Genomic DNA, 12327 nt, shown 5'->3' with positions numbered 1-12327 from the left:
GGCTTGCTAGTTGGGGACGTTTAATATTCAACAATATTACTGATCTGCCTGCATTGATACCATTATATGAGAAATGAACTGAGCTGGACGAGGACATCACTATTTTCTCCAGAACAATCACCGAATTTACTTAAGCTAGACTATGACGCCATTTTCTTCTAGATCTTGCTTTGAAACAATCTGTATTGTAAAAAGCGCTATATAAATAAAGGCGACTTGACTATGAGATAAAAAGTCCATATTACGAGATAAAGTTGAAATTGACATACTAAGTCATTTTTGTGAGATAAAAAAGTCAACATTACAATATACTAAGGCATAATTATGAAATTCTAAGTTATATGAGATTAAATTTGAGATTAAAGTTGAAATTATGACATACTAAGTCATTATTTTGTCATTATGACAAAATGTCATAATTATGAGATAGTCTAAATTATGACATAAAGTCATAATTGTGAGATAAAGTCAAAATTACGACATACTAAGTCATAATTATCGGATAAATTCATTCTTATGAGACATACTAAGTCATAATTATGACATTTTAAGATATATGAGATAAAAAAATAACATTATGAATTACATAATTTTGAATTTTGAAATGTCAGAATTATGAAATAAAGTTGAAATTGACATACTCATTTTTGTGAGATAAAGTCAAAATTATGTCATCATAACTAAGTCAATTATGAAATACTAAGTTATATTATAAGATTTAAAAAACTGAAATTATGACAGAAAGTCGAAATTATGAGATAAAGTTGAAACCGACATGCTAAGTCAGAACTGTGAGATACTCAAAATTACGACACAAGTCAACTATGAAATACCAAGTTATATCATGAGATTTAAAAAAACTGAAAGTATGACAGAAAGTCAAAATTATGAGATAAAGTTGAAACTGATATACTAAGTCATAATAATGAGATAAAGTAGAGATTATGACATACTGAGTCATAATTATGAGACAAAAGGTCAAAATTATGAGATAAAAAGTGGAATAGATGAATTTCTATGTCACAATTACGATTCAAATTGTAATTCAAAATACCATGGTAAGTTATTGTACCATGTAAGGGTCTGTCTCATTTTAGAAGGCCCTGACACAACATTCCTGTACATTGATTATCTTCTCCCTGTGTGAGTCATTCCCTTTCTTCCCTATTCTATCCACAGCATGAGTGTGTGCGTGTATAGAATGCCTTCCTGATGTATGCACGTTGTAGGATAAAAAAAAAAAATCACAATGGGACCCACATGAGTTTTGTGCTCTAGACACAGATGCAGGTGCTTCCTGGAGTCCTGACAGAAATTCCTCGCTGACCGATGCATTTCTTAATATATACCGTCAATGATGTACCATGCAGCGCACACACACTCTTCCGTCATGGCTCTTTGCCATTAAGAGGCTTCACACTAATCTAATATAAAGGGCACCTGGTATAAGCCTCGCCCCCACACTGATGATGATGATGATGATGATGACGATGATGATGATGATGACAGTGGTAAATATTCCTAGACTCACAGCTGTGTGCCGGTAATACAGTGGGTCACATTATGACACACGCAGTAAACCATGCATCTTAGCTGATCAATAACAGACACTCAAGAATAGTCGGAGATGAAAAAGCAGAGGCGTTAAAAGACTTTCTGAACATGGAAACGCTCCAGGGGCTTGAACTAGCGTTCCAGGAACACCACGTTATACTGTTTTTCGACTAAAACTGCATTTTAATGTCTCATATGTTTGAAATTTGCGTCAGGTCAAACCAAAACCTTTGAATTTATGTGACAATGCTCACTGCCAAACAATCATGTTCATTTGTGTTTCTTAAAGTAGGGCTCATTCCTAAAGCACACACACACACACACACAGGCCTGAGTCACACAACACACCTCTCTGACTGTATTACTGATCATTCTAATGTTACAGTGCTACAGGGCATGGAAAGATATATATATATATATATACATATAAATGTACCTCGCCTTCTCTATTCAGAGGAACAAAGCGGCTCTAAGTCAGGAGCAGTAAAAATAGCACAGACTCCAGGTGCTCGCAGGCGCTGTCTGATTGAACGAGAAGCCACATCGCGGTCTGCGCCTCAGCATGTGTCTATTTTCTGTCACATGTGAGGGAAATATTCAGTGTACAGCCAGACTTTGAAAGCTGTCTTCTCACATGGATTTAGGTGGACAGTTTCAGAATTACTTTATTATTATTATTATTTAGACATACCCATAGCTCTGTTTTAAGACCTAGCTAGTTAGCTAACAGGGAACATTCTCATAACTTTAGGCTAACATTCTGGCAAGGTTGTAAACCGCTAACCATTAATGTTAATAATAATCAAACCGTTGCGTTCGAATGTTAGTAACCTAACATCTTTTTATCAGTGTAGACAGCATTTTTAGGGAATAAGGATTTTACAACAACATTCTAAGATACCGTGTTTTGGCTTCATTTTGAAGCACCATGTACATCATTCACAGTGAATGGAAAATGTGTTCAAGATGGCGGACAAGTCCAAAGAGATGTTGAGTGTAAATCTGCTTATATTTGATTAATTAACAGGAAGGTATTTATAAAATATCCAAATGTACTATTTTGGACCAAATCGATTCAATATTTGTGTGAGATATATATTTTTGTGCTTATTAGTGTTGTGATGTTAGCTTAGCAACATGCTAACATCAAACTCTATTGAAATTGACTGAAATCGGAGCTAAAGTCTTTCTCTCGGTCAGGATATCTCTGTGTCTGAGTGAGGGAGGGTGGAAAATGACTGGCCGCTGTAAATGGATCGACGTCACGATGAGTAAGTGGCACAAACTCAACCTCCACCTCAGAAGATGCAGTCACAAGATTCTTCACAGGCTCTCACTAATATTTCTTCATTAAGGCCAAGAGCTGGATCATATAAGTCAGAATAAGAGCTTCAGTTGTTTATTATTACATGCACAAGCAGATGACCATAAGTAACGGTTTAAGAATGAAACATGAGTCAGCCAGCAGAGCTTAAGAATTACATATAATCAGATCACGTTTTTGTGAGTGTATGGCACAGTGGGTCAAGTCGGTGTCAACAGTGGAGAACTGTGTCTTGTTATGTCGCAATTAAAATAATAGTTCACATAACCTAAATGAAAATCATGTAATTTACCTTCATGTTGTTCCAAACCTGTATGACTTCATTTGAGCTTTATTTGAATTAAGACCATTTTAAAGTACAACTTTGCACTCAATTTAAGGCAAAACATTTTTTTATTACTATTTATGCCTAAACAACTGTTGAGAGCAAGAGTGGAGGGGAAGAATTTGAGGCAAGGTCTGATCATCAAACAAAGTTATCGTATGGCCTAGAATTGAATCACTTTAATAATACTTTTAATCTCAACAGCCATTTTGCTTTTGGGATCTGTTCGACCCGGAAACTGTGACTTTGCAACGTTGTTGCATGCTAACAACAAACTCTACTGGATTCAGTTGTGTTTGGAGCACAGAGGTGCTGACTTTATAGCATTATATTTCAATCAATACCAAAAAGTATTTCAAGACTTAAAACGAGACCTTAGAATAGATCCTCACTGTTGTTTCTGTATTCCCTCACTTCAACCTTCTATTTAAGTCCATTCTTTTGTTTACGGATGCACATTCTCATACCTTATTATAAATGTATGAGCATCTGAGACAATCATCTAGACGCAGATGACAAAGACATTCAGCTGGAAAGTTTCGAGGGTTCCAGGGGTTTCCCTGCATGAGCAAACTCTAGATGTGAAAAACACCCTATTGTTCTACCTGGTATGAACTTATTGTCCAGTTTCAATGTGATGACAGCTGTTCTCATTACAGACATACTGACCTCAGACACTTGGATTGTCACGTTTATGTTCACTTGTCTAGAAAGCCAGTATTGCCAATGTCACTTAAAACAGAATTATTGATCATTCACTGTTGAATTGACTTATTTAATCAGCAATCCGATTAAAGTCGGCACAAAGCGGAAGTTGCAATCTTTTCTTCCCTATTTTGACATATATCTGAGTGAAACTGCTTCTCGAACAAGAACAAATGTAGGACGGGACTTGATTTTGTCCATTGGGAATTGATTGCATGGTTGTGGTCTGCTATTGGTCGATCTCATGTGAGTGACAGGTAGCCCCGCCCACGCGCCAGTAAACGCATCATCAGAGAAGAGAAGAGATGTCGCTGCTAGAGCGAGGGGAGTTATTTAGATTAAAGATTGTGAGGGCGCATGAATAATGATAAAAAAAAAACAGATTTGAACGGATTATTCATTTATAATAAATGCTGCATTATTCCATAAAATAAAAATAATAATTGACCATTTTGATTTCATGGTGACAATAAATACTTAATTTCTTCGTTAGCCTGTTATTTTACTACCTACAGTTGCGATAGAAAGCACACAGCTATACGATTTTGATGATTCTGGCACAGATGAAGCTGATTCAGTCTTTTGTTTCCTCCTCGTCCATCTCTGCAGGTCACTGCCTTTAATTCTGGCTGAGTGGATTTGGCTTTCTGACTCCCACACATACGGGAGGGGGGAAGAGAAAGAGGAAAACAGGGAAAATGAGAGGCAGAGGGATTTCGGATCTCACCCCATGCCGCGGGAGATTGCTGCAGGCCAGGGCTGAACGGCCCTCCTACTTTCTCCACCCTGGAAGACCCTTATTATGACAACCATTTACAATCCTTCATGAAATGTTTTCACAGGGAATGACGCTTCTTGAAGGAATGTTTCGGGTTCAATGCAAGTTAAGCTGTATTGACAGAATCAGTGTCGTGTTTTCATTTACCACAGAAACTATTTCATCGTTTCACTCTCAAGTCATGTTTACAGTATAGGCAATGAAAGTCAATGGGGCACAACACTGCAGTCAGATGACTTTTGAAATACGTTTTGAAAGTACAGTATATACCAACATAATTATACAGTTTACATGTGTTAGCATGAGACTATGACGATACAAATGTTTACGAGAACTATATTTAAATAACCATTTAAAGTCAGAAAACCTGCTACAATGTGCAAAATTATACCAGAAATGGCAAAGTTGTGTTTGCATGGTAGCGATGGACAGTAGCATCGCTAAAAATAGTAAAGCTATTAGTATTAGCGATAAGTTTAGTTATTTCACAGTAGTGAGGCGGTAGAATTAGCGTTTTAGCATTGTTGACGATGTGTTTTACCTCATGTTTTCAACAAATTACAATATTGTAATGTTTTTATACCTCTTTCAGAGATGATGTCTACCAAATAGGCATTTCATCAACCTGCCTCTATTTTTACTGTATCATATATGAAAAAATTATGAAGTTGCTTCCATGTAGCATGATACTTTTACTACATGCAGATTGAACTGGAACTAGCTACTTTGTTAAAGTGTAACTTTCAGCTTATCTAAAGGGCCGTGTACATGACACCATTTTCAACTAAAAACGGAAAACTTTGACGGCTTGCCCGATCATTTACAAGAAAACGGTGCAAACTTTTGAAAAAGGGTTTCTAGTGCAAGATTTTGAATATGATATCGTTATCGTCTCTGTGTAAACTACAAATCCAGTGACATCATGCGCATGTGTATTAAGTGTTCAGCTTATAGGCGCGTAGTGTTTCTTTACAAAGTGACATCGCCATCTACTGGCCTGGCATGAATATGAATAAGATCCGTGTTATCGGGATGGTTTTGACAACGCTGTCATCTGTACAAAGAAAACAATTTTTCATTTTTTTCTACATCGTTGTTGTGTAAACATACCCTAAGATACTAGCTTAGCTAGCTTATCTGAATACTTTGCTCAATACCGTTGTTATGTTCTGAATAACCAAACGTTCATCCGCCCGGAAGAGTAGTCCCACCACTAAGCTACTTTTGCTAAAGCTGTCAGCTAATCTTAGCTTATTTTTATTGTCCAGTTAGTAAATTAGCTAGCTAATCTGAATAGCTTTCCCAATAGCATTCTTATGTTCTGAATAACAAACATTCATCCGTCCAGAAAAGTAGTTCCACCACTAAAAGAACGATGTAGACGATGTCTTTAAAATGCTGTTGGTAGTAAAATCTTCTGAATAGCCTGCTAATAGGCTAATGAATAACCAAATGTCCATCCGTCCCGAAAAAGTAGTTCCAACACTTGGATGATTTAGACAACTATACACACATTTTTGTATTGTAGAATGAATATTTCTGCTTTTCAAGCCTTCAGAATGTCTTTCATAGCCTTCTATTGTAAGCGCATTACCGTAACCATGATTTTTATTTATTTTGACATGCCGAGGGACAAAATGCCACAGATGCCAACGACAGTGTTTTGAACTGGTTTTGAACCCGGAACATATGCAAGTTTCGGTGTATTTTTAGAAAGCCTGATATGGATTGTATACTTCATATATTTGCAGTTGGCATCCCACATCCCTATATTCACTGGAGAGCGATATGAAGCGAATGACTCATTTTTCTATATTCTTGATCTGAGATCCCTTGGGAGGGATGGAGGGATGAAGAATCAGAGGAAGGAGGGCTGGAGTGGGTGTTGTGGAGAAAGGCAAAGGCAACAGACGAGTGACATCTCTAAGCTGGAGGTTTTCTCCCCTCCTCTGAGGCAGAATCTAAAAATATCGTAACCCAGTGCCTTCATTAGGCCAGACAGGGCTCTCCATACACACAAACACACTCTTCGCCCACAACGTGCAATACAGTTTTACCAAACACAACATACATCGACCATTACCGAGATAAGATGAAGAGAAAATGATGGTTGCTCGTCTGCATGTCCTTGCTATGACTCACCGTGTGTGTGATAAGCGCGTGGGCGCACACATGTGTGTTTATGTGCGAGTGTGTCTGGATGTGTTTCTGGGTGACGATAACATTCTTCAAGACGAGTTTGGTGGCTCTGACAAACTGTAAAAACTCTCGAATGTGTGTCACAGAGAAAAACATTAATTACGCTGTGACAGGCTGTGTGTGTGGTGATTTCAAACCAGTAGGGAATAATATTGAATAACTGGAGTGGGTTCATTTTTGAACACTCTTAAGAAAAGCATGTATGAATAAGGCACAATTTTGAATTACTCACTGCATTGTGTTGCGTTTTAGGTTTGAAGGAATTGTCCGTATAGCTTAACAGAAATGGTACTGGTAATTTTCTGCTACATGGACATTATCTGTTTTTCTACTGAGTCTTACAGTGTATTCTTGCTTTAAAATACTATATATTTAACATTCACACACATTATATATATATATATATATATATATATATATAGAGAGAGAGAGAGAGAGAGAGATAGAGAGAGAGAGAGAGAGAGAGAGAGAGTATACATTTACAGTATATATATACTGTATATATGTACATGTATACACACACTCACACCAACGCATAGATAGATACATATGTCCATAGAGACAGACGCAGTATAAATATATTTTATTATTAAAATATTTTTAATACACAAGTAGCATTACATTTTATAAAAGATTAATTTTCCACAGCAAATTTTCTGCTTTTCTCAATATAATACACCTTTTGCCAGGTGTTTGCATTATTGTCTATTTAACATAACTAGAAATTTCTGTAGATCAAATTAAGCTTGATCAATGATTTTAATTAAAACTAACTTTATGTATATTTTGTATGAGAATCTTTTGGGCTTGAGGTGAGTCATTTATTTATTTGTTTGTTTGTTTTTATGTATTCCTCCATTTATTTATTCATACTGTTTACATTACATTAACTCATCAAACTAATTCAAGCAATTTCAACTTTTTTTTAAAGTTACACTTAAGAAAAAGGCAGCGACTGAACCGAAGCTAGTTTAAGCTGAGAACTGAAGTTGAGGTAGTTTAGAGAACTTAAATTGAAATAGGTGGGATTATTTTTTACAGTCCCCATTCAGCTAAATAACTCTATTTGTGTTCAAGAGAATGAAAATCAGGCGTAAAACAAGGTTTTTAAATCAGTTTTTTTATTTATTTATTTTACTGAACTCTTCCTTTAATAAATGAAAATTGTAAGTCAAATGGACCCACTTAAAATAGCAAGTTTTGTAGTGCAGTCGTGTATGATTATATAACTGTATTGTTTTGGTGCTAATTAATATCACAGGACAGCACTGTCTGAAAATGCCAGATGAACAGTCTCGGTGCAGACAGACCCGTTGAGTGGGAGGATAGCTGGTGAAGTGCTAAAATCCGCCATCTTATTAAAACTGTGCAAGTATGATTACAATGAGTCAACCACTTAAAAAGTAAATACCAAACCTGAGTCACACAAGCTATATGAGTAAAGCACCACTGGAACAATGAAGCGGGGTGTTTGAGACCTGATAGGCCTGTCGTATACACAAGTACCCCCCTCATTTATAGAGAATTTATTTTTACAATATACACCATGGTGTGTTTGACCACACTGTTTTTGCAGAATTTGAATTATTCTTCTGGAAGTACCATGCCGATGACTCATGAGACTGTCGAAACGCAAACACACACACACACACACACACACACACACACACACACACACACACACACACACACACACACACACACACACACACACACACACACACACACACTTAAAAACACATCCACAGCCTATTTGAAGATTCGTTTCTCTGAAACAAAGGGTGCTGACGTACGATAACGCTTGAGATATTCAAAAAAAATTTAAAAATGCCAAGGGGAAGTTGTATTAATAGTATTGTATATAATGCCAAACATATATCAGATACACTGAAAAAAATTATTTGTTGAATTTAATCAATTGTTTTATGCAAGTGGTTGCACACAATTGATGCATTAAGTTGAACTTATTCAATTTGAGTTCAACTTAATGCATTTGTTTAAATGTAGCTTAAATCAATTGTGTGCATACATTTTTTTATTAAATTCAATTTATAATTTTTTTCAGTGTATAAATCTGTACAATAATTGATCATAATTTGTTTGTAGCAACCATACGTTAACTAGTAGGCTATTTGTGGCAAACCATATAAACATCTTGAATAGCTCAATGATTTTTGCTGTGCAGTTACAGAAACTGATGATACTACTGTAGATTTTGATAAAGGATATCTGTGAATTCCCGTCATTTTATTAACACTTCCTAATTTTTAAATGTCGAGAACAAATGTTGATGATCCATTTTTGGCATTTGGTTTGAGCAGTTTCAATGACAGGCTCTGTCCTCCTCACACACAATGAGGCAGAAACAACCTTCGTTTCTCACTCAGTATCGCTTTCAAGATCAAAATGGGGATGTGGATATGAAAACTAACCACGAACACCCTCTCTCACAGTCCAGAAACGGCTGCCGGCGGCCGATGGGGGTTGGTTTGGTGCGTCAGTCACAGATGTGTGCCCATGAGAATTTATTTCTGGTCAGATTCTGTGACACTGCACCTGTGTTACTTCCCTTTAAAAGAAAGAATCCTGTATGACAGTATAAAAATTACTGAAACATTACAACATGCAGTCAGTGGGTGCCCTGAACTCTTGTTACGTAATTTGTATAAGTTTCGGAACAATACTCTTCAAATATAGGGGTTACTCTAGTCTTTTTTTATTTCTCATTTTGAACAAGGTCATACTAAATATATATATTGTTTTTGCATGTGTTCATACTTTCTTTGTATGTCATCCTGGCCTAAAATTATATCTGCACAATTTGGCATGTTTCATTGCATTATCACAAATAAAACAACTGACTCCAAGCAAAACTATGCAATATGCTTACAAAATCACTTTTGGCCACTACTGTATACGTTACTGCTCGTTAGTGCAAATATCTAATCAGCCAATCACATGCCAGCAACTCAGTGCATATATGCGTGCAGACATGGTCAAGACGATCTGCTGAAGTTCAAACTGAGCATCAGAATGGAGAAGAAAGGTGATTTAAATGACTGAATGTGGCCTGGTTGTTGATGCCAGACGGGCTGGTCTGAGTATTTCAGGAACTTCTGATCTACTGGGATTTTCATGCACAACCATCTCTAGGGTTTACAGAGAATGGTCAGAATAAGAGTGAATATAAATATCCAGTGGGTGGCAGTTCTGTGGGTGAAAATGCCAGAAGAGGAAACTGAGGATACAATGCACAAACTCACCAAAACTAGACAATGAAAGATTGGAAAAACATTGCCTGGTCTGATGAGTGTTGATTTCTGCTGCAACATTCAGATGGTAGAGTCCGAGTGTGGCGTAAACAACATGAAAGCATGGATCCATCCTGCCTTGTATCAACGGTTCAGGCTGCTGGTGGTGGTGTAATCAAGTTTCAGGTTTTCAAGTTTGGTTTATTTATAGCACCATTAAAACAGCAGCAGCTGACCAATGTGCTTTACAACATAAACTCATCAAAGGTGTAATGATGTGTGGGATATTTTCTTGGCACACTTTGGGCCTCTTAGTACCAACTGAGCATCGAGTATTGTTGCTGACCATGTCCATCGCTTTATGACTACAGTGTATCATCTTCTGATGGATACTTCCAGCAGGATAATGTCACAAAGCTCAACCTCAAAAACCTCAAACTGGCTTCTTGAACATGACAATGAGTTCACTAAACTCAAACGGCCTCCACTGTCTCCAGAATCCAAAAGAGCAGCTTTGGGATGTGCTGGAACGGGAGATTAACATCATGGATGAGCAGCCGACTAATCTGCAGCAGCTGCGTGATGCTATCATGCCAATATGGACCAGAATCAATATGGTTTCCAGCACCTTGTTGAATCTGTGACATGAAGAATTAAAGAAGTTCTGAAGGCAAAAAGGGGGTCCAACCCGATACTAGCAAAGTGTACCTAATAAAGTGGCCAGTGAGTGTATAATAAACAGAATATTTGGTTATTTGGATGCCCTATAGGTAGTGACTACTCGTCCTGGGCTCCCAAAAAGTAAAAATACAAAACTACATTAATCAACAGCAATAAAATTCAAGTCAATAAAACACATCATATAAGTGTCAGGGTTGGGTTTAGTTTTCATTGTGTTTTGGTTTCGTTTTCATTGTTCCCAGTCACTTTTTTACTGAGTTCTTGTAACATGCTTATATTGATGTGGATTCGTTTCTAATTTGGTTACCCTGCGATTCTGAGCATTATTGTTAATAAACTGTTTGTGTTGAGTTCTCTGTCGTCGTGCCCTTGTGCAGCCACAGATGTCTGACAATGGATATACTGAATTAAATAACTGTCATTATATTTTCTTAAAGTATATATGTATGTTAAAGTATATATGTATATGTTTATTGTTGTCATATTTATTAATCACGATTAATTGCATCTAACATAAAAGTTTGTAAATACACAAACACATATGTATATGTAATATATATATATATATATATATATATATATATATCCTATATATATATATATATATATATGCACATTTTTCATTATTCATACAACATTTTAGTTTCAGGTGTCTACAATTGACATTTACATTGACATAAATGAAATGCTTTAATTCAAGTCAAGCTAATTCTTTAATATGACTAAATCATCCTGATTGCATTGTGTTACAACAATGAAAGTACTTTCAGAAGCTCTGTACACTTCACTTTCACAGTGTGTTTTAGCGTTGGGCAACTGACTGAGGACGGTTTGTGCATGTAAGTTCATGTAGCGAACAGCGTGATGATTCGGAGCAAGTGGGGGAGCCGTTTCCTGTGGGCCGTTTCCTCTTCCTGTCTCTCTGAGTGACAAAGACCACAGGGGGGGGGGGGGGGGGGGGGTTGGCTCTTCCTGTTTAACAGGAAATGGGAACAGCTCTCAGCAGATCTAGACTGGCAACGAGGGGCTGCTATGCGAAACCAGGCATCAGAAACAATGCACATCCTCAAGGCATGTAAACAACGCTGGCCCATCCCATACCTCGAGGACTCAACAAAAACAGAGATCGTTTTAACTGTACATGACATGCTACTGGTCATGTCACACTTTGTGGATATCTTGCACAAAATAGGTTGCGTGATTATAAAAGGGGGAGTCCACCCACACTTTCCATTAAGAGTGAGAATGAAACCAGCGTGGCGTAAAACCCCCATTCCACTGCATGGGTGCGCAGGGTGGGGCTGAGGTGTGTCTATTACTAATGAACCACTGACTAATCTTCTCATCTGTTGCTCGAAGTGTGTGTGTGTGTGTGTGATGTGGGAAGCTTTTACTCAGCTGTCTGTTTCTCTGACAAAGCTGCGACATGTTAGGACATGTTCCTAATACTGCAGTTGTTGTAGGCTAATTGAAGTCAAATGTTATGCCAGCGTTCAAATACTTTGGTAAC

This window comes from Squalius cephalus (genome assembly GCF_949319135.1).
Source record: "Squalius cephalus genome assembly, chromosome: 13".
Taxonomy (NCBI): domain Eukaryota; kingdom Metazoa; phylum Chordata; class Actinopteri; order Cypriniformes; family Leuciscidae; genus Squalius; species Squalius cephalus.
This window is presented reverse-complemented; position numbering follows the sequence as displayed.